Here is a 17,724-nt window from a genome sequence, read left to right as displayed (position 1 = left end):
CAAAAGCGGCTTGGAAGGAATCAGGGGAAAAAACTGGAAAAGTTACCAAAGAACCAACGCCTCCGGAGGCTCTGCCAGTGGGGTTTTGAGGGGAAAAGTTCCAGGAAGGGCAATTCCCGGGGTGGAGACACGACCCAGAGGAGAGTAGTGGCCCGGTCCCCCACCGACCCCGACCCAAAGCCAGGGGCCACCCTCCAGGACGACGTCAGACTTGAGACCCCGCCTACAATGCCATTAAATCCATGTTAACAGTAATCCAAGGACTGCACGCCTTTGTCCAAGAAACGCAGGGCTGACCCGACCCCAGGGAAAGTGAAACAGCAGCAGGTGACAGAGAAACAGCCTGGTCGTCTTAACACTCGCTGGGAAAGGCATTAAACATGTTGAAACTTGATTGAAACTCTATAAAGTTTTTGTGTTTTTATTCTTGCAGTTGTTTGATTGTAAAGCAAAAGCAGAGTAATTCATAATTCACGTAGAGAGTCAAGAATCAGCACAGAAGGGTTCATGGTTAACAGCCACCGGTGCCCTCACTCCAGCCGGAGGCATCCCTGCCTCTTGAAAAAAATAGCTTCCAGCTTTAGTCCTCCCATTTGTCATTGCCATGACAGATACTTCCTGAACACGATTTTTAAAAGGTACTTCAAACTATCAGCCACAATAGAACATAGATATGAAATACCAAAAGCATTCCGATTAAAATCGGGAGTTAAACGAGAATGCCTTTATCACGTGCCCATTGAACACATCTAGGAGGCCTAACCAACGCAGTAAAATTGAGCAAAAAGTCTATCCAAAAAAAAAAAAAAATCCAACAAACTACTGTTATTTGTTGGTGTGATAGTCCATCTAGAAATCCCCAAATAAGCATTTAAGACACTCAGAATTCGTAATAGAATTCAGCAAGTAGCTATATACATGATGAATCGCCAAAAAAATCACTTGCTTTCTATTATTCTAACACTAATTGGTAGTAGCCTGAGCAGGGGTGACTGGGGAAATCCACTTTACCAAGGTCACAGTAAATTTCTTAGAAATAACAAGATTTGAGCAGGACCTATACAAAGGAAACTACAGCTATACCACCACCCTGGATGGGAAGAAATGCAATACCAATCAGTTTCCACATGATCTGGGGAGAATGTGTCAAATTCTAAATTTCATCTGGATGAATAAATTGATAAGAATAACTAAGATGTTTTTGAAAGAGAGAATGATATGGAGGGCTTGCCGTACCAGATTTGAAAAGATAGAAGTCTCCGTAAAAATATTGTAGCATATTGGTTCAAGAATAGACAGATGAATGAAATAAGATGGAATGGCCTGGAAGGAGACTCTAGGAAATGTAAAACCTTTGCACATGATAAAAAGCACCACAAATTAATGAGGAAAGGGGATATGCATCAATCACTAAAATGGGAAAATTTGTGGTTTGGGAAAAGTCAAGTTCCATTTAGATCTCATCCCATTCATCAAAATAGTTCCAAATGAATTAAAGACTTTTTAAAAAAGACATTTAAAAATTTAGGTGGAACATTCAGGTAAGCGTGGAGATGCATTTTTTAAAAAATGTTTATTTGGTTGTGCCGGGTCTTAGTTGCAGCAGGTGGGCTCCTTAGTTGCAGCAGGCATGTGGGATCTAGTTCCCCGACCAGGGACCAAACCCGGGCCCCCTGCATTGGGAGCACAGAGTCTTATCCACTGCACCACCAGGGAAGTCCCTGGAGACGCAATTTTTTTTTAAGAAGGAATGCTACCCAGCTCTTAGGGCTCAACTGACCCTTTCAGTCAACTGGTTATTTTTATTTATTTATTTATTTATTTATTTTTGGCTGTGTTGGGTCTTCGTTTCTGTGCGAGGGCTTTCTCCAGTTGCAGCAAGCGGGGGCCACTCTTCATCGCGGTGCACGGACCTCTCACTGTCGCGGCATCTCTTGTTGCAGAGCACAGGCTCCAGACGCACAGGCTCAGTAGTTGTGGCTCAGGGGCTTAGTTGCTCCGCGGCATGTGGGATCTTCCCAGACCAGAGCTCGAACCCGTGCCCCCTGCATTGGCAGGCAGACTCTCAACCACTGCGCCACCAGGGAAGCCCTGGAGATGCGTTTTTAACACATGAAAAGCCACGGAGGACATCACGAAGGAAAAACCAATGCAAATGTGGTAATGAACAAAATTAAAAACTAAAGAACAATCTGGGGATATATTGGTCATAAATTTTATAACTAAAGGAATAATATTTCTGGTTTATAAAGAACTTATTCAAATGCATAAGAAATAAAGGCATCTTAACGGGAAAAAATGGGCCAAGGACTTGAATATATAATTCACAGAAAAGAACAACAGCTGACTGGCATACAAAAGTATAGCAAAGACAGACTTACTAGTAGTAAAAGAATGAAAATCGAAAGAAAAAGTTGAATTTTTTACCTTTTTAAAATTGTAAAAAAAAAAAAAATCATCTTTTTTAGAATGAAGATACTCTCAATGCCCATAGATGCCTAAGTTAAAGCTACCTTTTGGTCCAGCAGTTTGAAAAGATAGGAAGGGCATTTAAAATGTTTTTTACCCTTCCACCTAGCAATTTCACTTCTAGGACTTCGGCTCAAGGAAATAAACAGAGAAAAGTGAAAATGTTTTGTACAGCACTGTCCATTGCAGCATGATAGCATGATCTGTAAAAGCCAGAAAGAAAACCAGCTGATGATGACAAAAGGGAAGATGATACATATATGGTAGGATATTCATACGGAAGACTCTTAAGCAACCGCCAAAAATAATATTTGAAACAAGAGTAATGTCACAGAGAATGCTCGTGATGTTTAAGGAAAGAGAAAAAAACTCTGGTACACCTGAAACTAACACGATACTGTAAATCAATTATACTTCAATAAAAAAATTAAAATTAAAAAATAGAAACAAAAGGGGAAAAAAAGAAAAAACTCTACATATACTCCAATTCCATCGACATTAAACAATTATGCTTTTAAAAAGACTAAAGTAAGCACACCAAAATGTTAACAGTGATTATATCTAGATTTTGGAATTACAGTAATTTTTAAATTTCCTTTTATATTTTTTCTAAGTACTCCATGTTCGCACAGTGAACACGAGTGACTTCTATAAGAATAAAAACGTCCAAAAAAATATATTTGGGGAAGATGAAATGAAATAGACTTTGTATTATTTGTCCTTTAAATGTCTTTTCATTTTTAGCTTTTTTTTTTTTTTTTTTTTTTTGTAAGCAAATCAAATCACAAAACATTTGGGTTGTAGGAAAAAGAGCCAAACAAGAAAGCAAACAAATCCACTCTCCCGCCACTCTGGCCACCGATTCATTTTTGCTAATTTTGTTACATTTTTCCCTTTGAATTTCCACACAAAAATAATCTTCATATATACACAACTTTATATCCTTCCCATACCCACTTCACATTGTATTACAAACATGTCCCAAGTAAGGGAACTGTTCTCTTATTACGACATACATAAAATACATGTCCTGACCATAAACCTTATCAGCTGAAAGAAAATAAAACAAGCTATATCTTTTGACATAGGGAAACAGATATGTGATGAGAAAAAAAAAAAGAGACCAATCACAAGATAAAATTCGTGGGTATAAAGATTTGTACAGAAGACCATGAGTCAATCTCAAGCTTTTTAAAAAAGTGTGCAAAGCTTTGAAAGATTATATGCGTTACAAATATCAACATTATTCATTTTACACTATTAGTTTGAAAATTAAAGCTTTAGAGAGTTCCCCGGCTGTGTTCCTAAAATATTGTTTTTAACACAGATTGTCTTAACATTGAAGGATAAGAGTTTGATTACATTATCTTGGATTTTCAATATTGTATTCAGAAATTGCTTCCTTTTGCAATAAGGGCCAGACTTTAAAACTAGGGCCTTGAAGGTAGAAAAAGGCAAAGTTTTAAAGTTCAAATATAATTTATTTCAAAAGCCTTAAGTAAGTTTCAAATTTGGTGCCCATGTTAGCAACTGAACCCATAAAAAGCAGGCTGGGGACTTCCTGGTGGCACAGTTGTTAAGAATTCGCCTGCCAATGCAGGGGACACGGGTTCGATCCCTGGTCCAGGAAGATCCCACATGCCGCGGAGCAACTAAGCCCGTGTGCGACAACTACTGAGCCTGCGTGCCACAACTACTGAAGTGCACGCACCCAGAGCCCGTGCTCTGTAGCAAGAGAAGCCACCGCAATGAGAAGCCTGTGCACCGCAACGAAGACCCAACACAGCCAAAAATAAATAAAAATAAATAAATTTTAAAATATATATCAACTAAAAAAATTTTTTTAAACACAATATTGTGTTAATTTGGACCCAACACAGCCAAAAATTAATTAATTAATTAATTAATTTTTTTAAAATAGAAATGTTTTTAATGGAAAAGAATATGAAAAAATATATGTATAACTGAGTCACTTTGCTGTACAGAAGAAATTAACACAATATTGTAAATCAACTATACTTCAATAAAATTTTTTTAAAAATAGAAATGTTTGCGTATTCTTGTTCAAGTTCAAAGAGAACCAGATGGCTATAACTAAAATGAAAAACAAACTTCATCAAAGCTTATTGGAAAGTGCTGACTTATTGGAATTGATTTTTTTTTAAATTTTATATTCACATGAGATACTAGGCAGCCTCCAAAACTAACCAAACAAAAACTGATGTGTAGCTGTATAGTGGTTAACCTGGAAACACATCCATTTTATTAGGACAAAAAAAGCAAGTTAAAAACAAAATGTGTCATTTGCTCCTATGGTGGTTGAAGAAGAAACCTGCAAGCATATTTTTTAATATAAATTTATTTATTTATTTTTGGCCGTTGCTGTGCACGGGCTTTCTCTAGTTGTGGCGAGCGGGGGCTACTCTTCGTTGTGGTATGCGGGCTTCTCATTGCGATGGCTTCTCTTGTTGCAGAGCACGGGTTCTAGGCACACGGGCTTCAGTAGTTGTGGCACACGGGCTTAGTTGTTCCGCAGCATGTGGGATCTTCCCGGACCAGGGCTCGAACCCGTGTCCCCTGCATCGGCAGGCGGATTCTTAACCACTGCGCCACCAGGGAAGTCCCCTGCAAGCATACTGACTGGTTTTATTATATGTTCAAAAATAATCTGCAGGAGGGACTTCCCTGGTGGTCCAGTGGTTAGGACTCTGTGCTTCCACTGCAAGGGGCACAGGTTCGATCCCTGATCGGAGAACTAAGATCCTGCATGCCTCGTGGGGCCAAAAATAAGTAAAGAAAATAAATTAAGAATGACTTTAAAAAATAATAATCTGCAGGAACAGGGTCCCTTTCCTAGTGTAGATTAACTCTATCCAAGTCCTAGAGCTACAGAGCCCCTCTCTGGGGGATAGGATTGATGAGATTATAAGTAATCTTTATTTTCTCCTTTATATGTTTTTATGAGGTTGTTTTTTTTTTAATCACAAAGTAATATCGCTTTTCATAATCAGGAGAAAAAAAGGATTTCAATTTCTTAAAAGGAAGTCATTAAATGACAACTCACTTCCAGGAAACAAACCTCTGTCTTGTTCTCTATTCATCATACATAAGTGAGAACACAGTTGGAAAAAGAGGAGTGCTTCGGGCTTTCATCCAAGTTTGACCCCCTGGGGCAGGGGGCAGAGAATCCAAGGGTTGAATCCCTTTCAGGCTTTCTGTTGGATTCTCTTCTGCTCCTTCCCTGCAGGAGGCGCTCTGGAGCCTGCCTGCAAGGGCCATTTTCCACTTGCCTCCCCAGGAACCCTCAGCAGCCACAAAGCAGAAGACCTGGGGTAGGGGTGGGGGCCTGAGCTGTGACCAGTGACCGTGAACAGGGGTCCTCTGTACACCCACCTGCTACAGAAGGGCCCTGGCCCCGCCACCCCCAAAGCAGCAGGGACCCCTGGGTGGCTGAACGGCATAGGCCAGTGCTGTGCAGGACAGGCTCTGAGATGCGGGCCATACTGGGTGACCCCAGCCCCCCAGCTCCTAATCACCCATCTTTCTGGCTCGGCTCCGGGATCCACAGGGACAGAGCCGTCACTTCCCAATGCAGGAAGGAGAAACGGTGGTGGCCGCCACTTCCTTTCTTGAAAGGAGAGTCCTCCGAGCAGGCAGGGCCAGACTCTCTGCCTCCTTAAACCCCGGGCCAGTCTCAGGGGAGTCACATGCTGCTAGAGAAGCAGAGAGATTTGGGGAAAGTAGCACAAAGATGTGACAACAAGCCCTCCAGTGAGGGGGGCGTGGAAGTCTAAGAGGAGACTTACTTTCCACTCTTAACCCTTGTGTTAGTCAGGCTGGGTTAGGCTGGGCTGCGAAAACAAAGAAACCCTGCCGTCGCTGTGACTTAACCCGGGAAGGGTTATTTCCCACTTACGCAGACTCCAGTATGGGCCAGGCAGCGGTTTCTCCAAAACCGTGATTTTCAAAGTAAATAAAGTTTGAAAAGACAATAGGAACGTTTGGGTGTTAGCAGATACCAAAACTGCAGAGCTTACTTTGCACAGGGTCTAGCACAGAGTAGATGCCCAACAGATGGCTGTTGAATAAATAAGTGAGGGGACGCGGGCGGCTGAGAGGTAACCCCCTCAGCTTTGGAGGGAGGAGGGGCCAGAGGCCACCATGGCTGTGCTTGTCCATGGCCTGCAGAGTCATTCCGAAAGAGATAAAGGGTTTTCTTTATCAGAGCTCAAAGATCTTTTACCAGGATGGGAGCCAGCCCTTCAGAGCTATACTACACCTGTAGCTGAGGAAGTAGAGCCCCAGACCAAGCCATGACCGGTCCAGGCCTGGCATGGTCTTCCAGAGAGGGAGGGGTCCTGCCGAGGCCACGTGATGGGTGAAGGCACAAGCCAGCTCTGTTCCGTCCCCTAGCGTAGGGGGCGTGTAAGACTCATGACCCCCCCCTCATTTGTAGAGACGTGGATGGATCTAGAGATTGTCATACAGAGTGAAGTAAGTCAGAAAGAGAAAAACAAATATCGTATATTAACGCATATATGTGGAACCTAGAAAAATGGTACAGATGAACCGGTTTGCAGGGCAGAAATAGAGACACAGATGTAAAGAACAAACGTATGGACACCAAGGGGGGAAGGGGGTGGTGAATTGGGAGATTGGGATTGACATATATACACTAATATGTATAAAATAGATAACTAATAAGAATCTGCTGTATAAAAAATACAATTCAAAAAAAAAAAAGACACATGACCCCCCTGTGGAGGCTCTTGAAGGTCTCCACAGGGCTGACACCCCTTCCTTTCTTCAAAGGGGCCTCAGCTCTGAGCCTCCAGTGTCTGCCTCCAAGGGCTGTGGTCCCCCCTGGCCGGGGACCCCTCTCTGGACTTCCCCCTCCACGCACCCCCGTCCCATTCCTCCCCAGCTGGAGGGCAGCATCCGGAAGAACCCCAGTCAGGCCCAGAGTGCGGTCTTGGGCAACAAAGGGTGGGCAGTCCCCTCAACAGCCTTCCCTTCCCTCCTTTGCTTGGTGGCTGGTTCTGGTCCAGGAAACCAGCTTTTGCAGCATCTGAAATGCAGTCTCACCCACTGGGCATTAGTGGAATTGCCCTGGCCATGCCTCAGTTTGCCCATCTGTAAAATGGGAGGAATACTGATACCCACCTCGCAGGGCTGATCAGAAGATGAGTATCTGGCACGCGGGCAATAGAATAAATTCATAAATATTATAAATATAATACATTTAAAATGTCGCGTTGCAGAAGGGATGGAGACTTCCTCACCTTTCGCACTCTCCCCGCGTCCACGATCCGAGGTTCTCCCGCCTCCCACGGGGGTTGTCTGCGAAGGAGGGCGGGTGGGCGGTGGCTGATCAGCCAACCACAGGATGAGACAGAGGATGGGGCGGGCGGGAGCCGCGGACACGCTCCTCCGGGTCTCGAGCCCGCGCGGGGCAATTCGCACACCCGCCACCGGGGGCGCCATTGCGCTTCGGACCGGCTCCCGCCCGACTCGGGCCGCCGCCGCCCCGCAGCCAGGGCTCGGGCACCCCCTCCTCTCTGCCCTCCTACGGGTTCTGGAACATTCTTCTCCGGAGCTTCCATTTCCCCAGCCGGGACACCGTAACGACGATAAGGACCCACTGTGTGTCAGACCCTCTTCGTAGGTCATCACTGTCATTCCTAAAAGCAGCCTTGGAGATGGACTTTATCAGCATAACTCACAGAGGCTCTGGAAGGGTACGCGGCTTCTAAGAGGCAAATGTCACAGCCCGGTCCCCGGGCAGACACCTCTGTTACAACCCGACTCAGCCCCTGCCTACCCATCCCCCACCGGGGACTGATCAGGGGACCTTGGTCCACCGCCCCTGTCGGCTCGGAGCCCTCAGATCACATATGGGAGAAAATGTGGGTCAAGTGACAGGTTACCCAGTTCTGATGGGAGAAGCGAGGTTACGGAGTCCCGCCTTCCAGGCCCCCCAGGGGTGCACTCATGTCCTGGAGCTTTGCCCCGCCAGGCGGCTTGAGTCTGGGCCCAGCTACCCGCCAAGGTCTCAGACTCCTCATGGGGGGTCCAGGCTTCAGCATCAGTCGCTCCACCTGGGGCCCAGGGGCTGTGGGCAGAACAGCTGACAAAGAGGTGACCCCCACCAGCCCTCATGTAGGGGGAAGCCCAGGCTGGTTGGTGTCTGCCACGCTGTGGGCATGGCACTGTCACCACCCGTTCTCAGTCTCCCCTAAAGTAAATTGAGGTCAGAGGTGCTGTTGAGTCTGAGTCTGTGCCCAAGTGTGTGTTAAAATTGCCCCTGGGTAGATACATTGAGAATGCAGTCTGGCAGCCTCTGGAAATGTTTGTAATGTGCCTGCCCTTTCATGCAATTCCACGTGTGTCTGTCCATCTGTCGTGGGTTGAATGATGGCCCCAAGAAGATATGTTTAAGTCCTAACCCAGAACTTGTGAATGTGACCTTAGTTGGAAAAAGTGTCTTTGCAGATATAAGAATCTTGAGGTGAGAGCACCCTGGATTACCCACATGGCCCTAAATCCAATGACAAGTGTTATATTGTGACACAGAAGAGGAGACACTCAGAGGAGAAGATGAGGCAGAGGCTGGAGGGATGCGGCCACAAGCCCAGGGATCACCTGAAGCCCCCAGAAGCTGGAAGAGGCAAGAAGGATCCTCCCCCAGAGCTCAGGAGGAAGGGGGGCCCTGCCGGCACCTTGATCTCAGACCTCTGGCCTCCAGAACTGGGAGAGGACAAATCTGTATTGTTTTAATCTCCTGGCTTGTGGTCATTTGTTATGGCAGCTCTAGGAAATGAACACAGCACCCTGGAAAATGCTTGCTGATGAGCATGGAGAGACATGTTCAAGGATGTTTCTAGAGTACTGCTGATAAGAGGAAAGCATCTCAGCATCCGTGTGCCTCCACAGTCCATGGTGCTGAGAACGGTCCACACGTAGGACGGAATCCTGTGTAGGACGAAGCAGGCTAGTTTAGTTGTCGTGGTCAGGAAGGTCTGCAATAAAGTGAGAGGGCTCAATCACTCCAGGCAGAGCCTAAGGGTGAGTGGTCAGGTTGGAGGAGCCGTCAGGAGGCCAGAGAGGCTGGTAGAGGGATGGAGAGAGGGGGGAGGTGAGGGCAGGGAGAGGAGAGCAGTGCAGCAGGGGATTACAGGGCTTGGGACCGCGGTGGTACCAACAACGGATGTAGCAATGCACACAGCCCGGGATGGGTGGGAGAGTGAGCCGGGGTGGGGGGATTGGGGAGGAAGATAGACTTCTTCTTTGCCCATAGAATTTGCTTTTTCACAAGAATAACTCATGCATCTTTATTAGTGTAATTAAATACACACCTTTTTAAAAGGAATCTCGTGTGGAATCCAGGGACCCAAGTCTGATCCCCCATTTTACAGGTGGGAAGGTGGAGGCCCAGAAAGGACCAAGCTCTGCTGCTGGTGTCATAGCTGCGGCCAGTGAGGACCCCTCACCAGGCTCCCCACTCCCGCAGTTGTCCATCAGCCCCCCATCCACCTGGCCTGGAGGGGGTGCGTGTTTGGTGGACAGCACTCCTGCAATGATGTCCCCCGCATTCTCTTCTGCACCCCAAGGCAGATGGAGCTTCCCAGGGCCTGCAGGACCCCAGGGCTCTGAATCCTCCCCCACTCCATGACTCACCCTCCAAGTTATACTTCTTCCTTTGGCCAAAAGGACCCCTCCTCACTTAGGTTTTCCCTCCATCACCCACGAGCAAGCACCTCCAGGATGCAAGATGCTGGGTGAGACCTGGATCCTGCCTCCCCAGGAGCTCCTGGTCCATAGCCTGCGGTTCTGTGAGTGATACAGGCTGACATCATATCAGTGAGTCTGTGGGTGTCCTGGGGCTGGGGGTACAGCGGGAAATGAACATTAAAACCTGCCTCATGGGGCTTAGGTGCTAAGAAAATGGGCTAAGTCCAGGTTAAATTCTCTCATTGGACTTCATTCTCAGCAACATATGTGGAAATATTTATTAGTTTGCTACGTGTGCCGTAATAAAATGATCCCAGCGATTCCACTCCTGGGCATGTATTTGGAGAAAACTCTAATTTGAAAAGATACATGCACCCCAATGTTCACAGCAGCACTATTCACAATAGCCAAGACATGGAAGCAACCTAAGTGTCCATCAACAGATGAATGGATAAGGAAGATGTGATATATATATATTATGATGGAATATTATTATATTCGGCCATAAGAAAATGAAATCATGCCATTTGCAGCAACGTGGGTGGACCTAGAGATTTTCATACTAAGCAAAGTAAGTGGGAAAGAAAAAGCCAAATACCATATGATATCACTTATATCTGGAATCTAAAATATGATACAAATGAACTTTACAAACCAGAAATAGTCTCACAGACATAGAAAACAAACTTATGATTACCAAAGGGGAAAAGGGGGATTAATTAGGAGTTTGGGATTAACATACACACACTACTATATATAAAATAGGTAAACAACAAGGACCTACTGTATAGCACAGGGAACTATACTCAACATCTTGTAATAACCTATAATGGAAAATAATCTAAAAATGAATAGATAGCTATATATGTATGTATAACTGAATCACTTTTCTGTACACCTGAAACTAGCACAACATTGTAAATCAACTATATTTCAATAAGAATTTTAAAAACCACAGATGGGAGGCTTAAACAACAGAAACCAATTGTCTCTGTTCTGGAGGCTGCAGGTCCAAGGTTTGGTTCCTCCTGAGGCCTCTCTCCCTGGCTGGCAGCCGGCGTCTCCCATTTCCTCGTGTGGCATTTTCTCTGTGTGCACAAACGTCCCTCATGTCTCTTCCTCTTCTTTTAAGGACGTCAGTCATGTTGGAGGAATGACCCACCCTAATGAACTCATTTTAACTGGATTAACCTCTTTAAAGACACTATGTCCAAATACAGTCACATTCTGAGATATACTGGGGGTTAGGGTGTCAACATCTGATTTGGGGGAATGCAATTCAGTCTATAACACACACAGATATATGTACAGGATATATATATATCCTACAGTTATGTGCTCCCTGTACTTCCTTCCAGAGATGTCCCCTGCACACATAAGCCGCTGGGAAGGATGGCCGTTGGTGACATTTGCCTTAAACTCTAGATGGGAGGAAGAGAAAGCAAGCAGGAAACAAAGTTATTAAGGAAGTTAAGAGGGAGGATGGAAGGGAGGAGGGAAGGAAGTTTGTATAGACGGATAGATGGATGGATGGACAGATGGAAGGAAGGAAGAGGAGGGGGAGGAAGAGGAAAGACTGAGTTCTGTCGTAGTCCAGCAGGGCTGCCATGTAACAGAATTTCAAAGACCAGGTGGCTCCAGGATGGAGGAGAAATAGACATTCTCAGATGAAGGAAAACGAAGAGAATTTGTTGGCAGCAACCCTGCCAATAAAGAATGGCTAAGGGAAGTTCTCTGAAGAGGAAGAAATTAGAAGAAGGCTTGGAACTGCAGAGAGGAAAGCGCATCGGACTGGTCACACCAGGGCTAAATACACGAGACTATCTTTATCATGCGTTTTTTAAGATCCTATTTGGTGAATCAAAAACAGTAACGTCTGACGTGGGACTCAACGTTTGCAGGGGAAAGACGTAAGACGATTTTACTTGGAAAGTGGGTGGGGGAGCAAAAGATGGAAGTACAAGGAAGGTTCTTCCCCTCCACTCAGAGTGTTAAGGGTCTGGTATCAGCAGGCAGTGAGGACTTGGGTGTGTGTGCTGGGACACCCAGAGCACAGCCGCTAAGAAAACTCTCTGTCCCCCAGTTCCCCTCCCTCCCCTCTCTCTCTCCCCTCCCCCACCTCTCCCTCCCCTCTCTCTCTCCCCTCCCCCACCTCTCCCTCCCCTTCTCGGTCTCTCTCCACCTTTCTCTGTCTTTGTCTCTCCCCCCAGTTGCAAAAGATACACCTCCCCTCCCCATTCCCGGAGCTGAGCCTCCTTTCTGGTGCCTCGATAGTGGGGGAGGGCAGGCTGATAGCGCAGGTAGGTTGGCCTGTCCTCTGTAACTAACTGGGTGAGCAGTTTCTGCATCCTGGGTGGCCCTATGCTCACCCACCCCTTAGACCTCCCGGTCTTTTGGATCCTTTCTGGGTGGTATGTCCTGATCCAGAAGAGGGAAGCTCACCCAATCTATCCCTAAATGGTGAATGTAGGCATTTAGAGGAAATTCTTCTCCCCCTGGGTTTTCCTCTAGGGAACCAACCCCCCTCCATCCCAGAGCTTCGCGGGGCTGACTCTTCCAGGTGCTGGAGGAAGTGACATGGAGCTGACCAGTCAAAGCATCCTGGCCCCGGCTGTGGACACCTGGTGCGGTATGAAGATGGGACAGGATAAGGGTCCGCCAGACCTGACTCTGGGACTCCTGCTGGAGCTGTTGGTAGGAGAGAACTGTGTGTCACCCCTGCCGAGGCTGCAGGAGGACGGAAGAGAAGCCGAAGCTGCTGGGGACCGTCTTGTCATCACGAACAGGAAAGTGCCTGGAAACAGACAGAGACGCACAGAGACGCTGACGCCTGATGCTGTGTCTGGGCCCAGACCCAGCATGCCACAGGCCTTGAGGGGGTGCAACGATTCTCACTTTACAGACAGGAACCAACCCAAAGAAAGAGTGGGATTCTCTCAAGGCTTCCCTGCCCCTGGGGTCTTTCGAATTCTGCTTCTGGGCTCTGACCACTGGACAGGCTCGTCCAAATGAGCCATTTTCTGCCCCTGGTCCTCCCTCCTTATTTGACCCCCATGTCAATGGTGTGGAGCTAAAGCAAGGGCTGCCAGATAAAATACAGGACACCAGTCACATGTGAATTTCAGATGAACAATGAATAGTTTTTTAATATGTCTCAAATATTGCATGGGACATACTTATACTAAAAAAACCAAAGCGTTGCTTATCTGAGATTCAAATTTAACTGGGCATGCTGAATTTTATTTGCTAAATTTGACAACACTATCTAAGGCAGGAAGGGAAAGACAGCAAGAGGGCAAGGCTACCTTCCTAGAAGGTAGGGCAGGTGGGTGGATGCTAAGAGACAGACCCAAAAAAATATTCTTCCCTATCTCCTGCCCGAGTGCCCACATCATCCATAGAGACAGTCATCATGACTCTTTGGCCACCAGGTCAAGTGAAAATGTGACCTGGAGGGAAAGCATATCAACCATCAACACTCTAGTGTGAATTAGTTTACAAGGTTGTGCATTTACTCATTGCCAGCTGTGCTGTAGGGAGGAGGTTCCAGGGAGGGAGGCTTTTCATTTTCCCTATTTCCCTGTGGTCCTCAACCTGGGCTGCAGAGGAGAACCACAGGGGAGCTTTTAAAAATCCCTCTGTCCATGAGAACAGACTGGTGGTTGCCAAGGGGGAGGGGCTTGGGGGAGGGGTGGGGTGGGAGTTTGGGGTTAGCAGATGTAAGCTATTATATACAGGATGGATAAACAACAAGGTCCTGCTGTATAGCACAGGGAACTATGTTCAGTATCCTATGATAAACCATAATGGAAAAGAATATTTAAAAAATTCCACTTTGCTGTACAGCAGAAATGAACACAACATTGTAAATCAACTATACTTCAATTAAAAAAAAAATCCCTATGTCTAGGCCACACTCATTCCAATTCAACGAGGATCTCCAGGGCTGGGGTCTAGTTATACCCCAGGGGACTCCAATGTGCATCCTGTCAACTGAAAAAATGCGCTACCTTAAAGTTGAGAATTATGTTTTATTCCGCGGCCTTTCTGAGGACTTGAGCCTCTCAGAGAGCTTTGAGGGACTGCTCCAAACACACCCCCCCCCAAAATAAAACAAACCGCCCCCCCAAAAAAACCCCAAAAAAACAAAAGCCAGGTAGTCACATCAAAGCCTTGGACATCAAAATATTACTGTTACTTAAAGAAAAACCAGACATCTCAAGTTAATGAATTTAGTGCAACATTTCTCTGTACGGGGAGATGGAAGAGTCTGGGCTGATTGAAATCATTCCTTTGATATGCACCTTAGCTATCTAGGGCCAGCATCCCGCTTTTCTCCATCCTGAATCCCCTTAGGGTGCACAGTCTGGGGGGTGGGTGGCGGCTGCAGTGTCTGAGGGCTTGATGGCGGCAACATCCTTTGTTTACTGATATGGCAGACGATATTTTTGATCCACAGCCAAATCTGAGAACCAGTGGAAATAATGGTTCAGGGTGGAGAGTTCTAGCCCTGGTGAGGGCTGCTGTCGCTGGCAGCCCACCATGTAACAGGGTCTTGCAGACAAAATTCTATTGGATTTCCCCAACAGTTCTGCAAGGCAGACATTGTTCATCTCACCGTCCGCACCAGGGTGCAGACTCAGAGAGGCTACAGGACTGACTCAAGGTCACGCAGCAGGTTAACGGCCTGAGGATTCCTTGCCGGGTTGGCCTGACCCCATAGTCCTTCCGCCAGGCTGCCTCTGGGCTGTGCAACTTTGGATGAGTGCCTTGCCCTCTCTGGTCCTGCACTCCTTCATCTGTAAAACAGGGCTAGAGGATGCTGTGTCAGCAAGCGTCATGCAGTTCTGCCTGCCCAGGATGGCTGGGGCGTTAAACAGTGAGGGGGCCTCTTGATGTGCAAATGGCAGGGGTCAATTCTGAGTGACTTGGGCGTGTCAACTGTGTGAAAGGTGGTTTAGAGGGTGGGGCCCCCTTGCTGGTGGGGTGGGAGGTGCCCGGTGAAATGGTTTTCATAGACTTTAACAGTGATCTCAATCATCCTAAGGGCCCCACCTAAGCATCCAGTAATCCCCTGCTGAGCGAGTGAAGCAGACACTTACCCACTCCAAGCAGTGTGCTGCAGCTCCAGTCTCATCCCACCCTCGGCCCATTTTACAGATGAGGAAATTGAGGCTCAGCTAAGAACGAACAGCCAGTGTCTGTCCCCCAGCAGTCTGTTGCCCAGCCTTCAAACTTATCCATGCTGCATTTGTGACCTGGGCAGCTTGAGGAGCAAACATTTGTGGTTTTTATGTTGTCAGAGAACAGGTTGTTTTTGCTTGGCAGTTGGTGAGGGGACTTTATTTTTTATTTTGAAATAATTATAGATTCACCATAATCTGCAAAGTCGTTACAAAGAGGTCCTGTGTCCCCATTGCCCAGCCTCCCCCAGCGGTTGCATCTTAAGTAACCTTGGTGCTACATCAAAAGCAGGGAATTGAGGTCAGTCAAAGGTGAGTGTAGTTCTGGCATTTTATCATGAGTGTAGATTTGATGCCACCATCAGGGAGATAGGGAGATAAAAAGCTGTCTCAGCACCACCTTTACATTCACACCACTCCTAACCCCTGGCAGCCCGTCAGTCTTGACTTTTAATGCACATTTCAGCAGCTGAATCCATGTATCTATACTTGCATTTAGGAGATAGGTCCTGAATTAGTCGCCCCATGGAGACCGTCCCCCATCCCCCTTCTTCCTTGCTAACAGACACACCCCCGCCCCGTTTGATCAGAATGGCAGTGTGCCCCACCTAACACCTGCTTTCCCAGCCTGCCCTGTAGCTGGGGGTGGCCCTGGGATGTAAGTGGAATCTGCTGGAAATTTCTAAGAAAGCTTTGGCTTTGCAGATGAGAGGCCAAGGCAGCAATGAGTCCTTGTCCCCGGCTGAAGAACAGACAAAAGTTTCAGCTGAAGGCACACAGCCACGCTGAGACCACAAAGCCACATGACAGAGATACCATGAGGGTCACAGAAAACAGCCTGGGTTATTGCTGGGCCGCGAATAGACATCACCACCTGCTTTGTTACTGGACAAAAGAAACCCTGTATGTGTAGGCCAGTGGTTCCCAATCAGGGGGTGATTTTGTCCCCCAAGGACATGCAGCAACTTTTGGACATTTCTGGTTGTCACGATGGGGGGTAGGGGAGGTTACTGATGTGTTGTTGAGTAGAGGATGGGGATGCCGCTCCTCATCCTAGAACATTCCGGAACACGTGCCCCCAAATATCAGAGTCCTAGACACAGCAAACACACAGCAAGTGCTTCCTCCCCTCCCCCGGCTTCCTCCCAAATATCCCAGTTCCACAAATACTCCAAACAATTTTTGATACAAAGTCTGCTTTAATGTAGAAAAAAACCCTCGTGTACATACATAAATACCATTTGGGGGTATAAATAAAGTAAGAAAATAAAGAGATGTACATATCAAACACAATAAATTACTCATAAATATCACAGTGGAAACCAAGTGCTGGGGAAAGAACCTGATCTCCATGCGGCTTTTACAAGTTACTGGAGAGATGGGGGGCTTACAGATCTTCCTTTTTCTGGCTTTGGGATGAAATGTTTGGGTTTACCTAAGGCGGGAGGCTGCTGAGTCCCGATTCACAGAATGACCACACACCAGGGGCCACGGGCTGGATAAAGGGAAGCAGCTGCCGGAAGACAGCATTTTGCCCTTTTCAGGACAACATCCCAGCGTGTAAGGAGGGAGTCAGCCCCCAAAGTGAGGTGAGAGCGAGGAGTGGGGTGGGGGTGGGCAGTGGGGTTCCATCTCTAGGGGGCCTCAAGTGAAATCCACACAACCAGAGATCCCATTCCCTGGAAACCCCAGCGGCTGTGACAGGGACGGGCTGCTGGGACTGGCACTTTAGGGGGTAGGGAAGGAGGAGGGTAGACTGCCTTATCTGCCCTGGGCAGGTTGCGAAGGGGTCCCGTGGAGATTACCCATCCCAGAACCAGCCATAGCAGGGAGTTCTCAAGATTTACACCCAGGCTGGAGGGGGCCTCTGCGCTCTCCCTGTTTCTGAAGCCTGGTGGGCAGTGCCTGCACCCAAGTTACTTCTCTGCCGGAGGGGCTTGGGGAGGGCCAGTGGGCCTCCTTGGAGTTGAGATCTGGAACAATTTTCACATGCAGTAGAGTCAAATTTACCTGAGGTTTCACCAAGGTGATCACCTGTACATGAATTAAAAATGACTGCTTTTCCTCTGGCTGCCCCTGCTAGAAAGGATGGGAGAGAACTGCAGAGAATGTCAGCTTGGCATAAGATCTTTGCCAAAGGTAGTGAGCTCCCCACCAGTGGAGGTATTCAAGCAGAACCAGGGCAGCACAGCGACTTGTCCAGCAGGGTTGGGGGGCTGGGGTAGGTAGCAGCTGGACGGGTAGGATGGAAGGCTTACAATTTTATGATCATACAAGTCTATCCACTAGAAACTGGCACAGCCAATGCAAAACTTTGTCTATGTACAAGTTCTAAATGTTT

This window comes from Balaenoptera acutorostrata, chromosome 9 (assembly GCF_949987535.1).
Source record: "Balaenoptera acutorostrata chromosome 9, mBalAcu1.1, whole genome shotgun sequence".
Classification (NCBI taxonomy): domain Eukaryota; kingdom Metazoa; phylum Chordata; class Mammalia; order Artiodactyla; family Balaenopteridae; genus Balaenoptera; species Balaenoptera acutorostrata.
The sequence above is the reverse complement of the archived record's forward strand: the minus strand, read 5'-3'. Positions refer to the sequence as shown.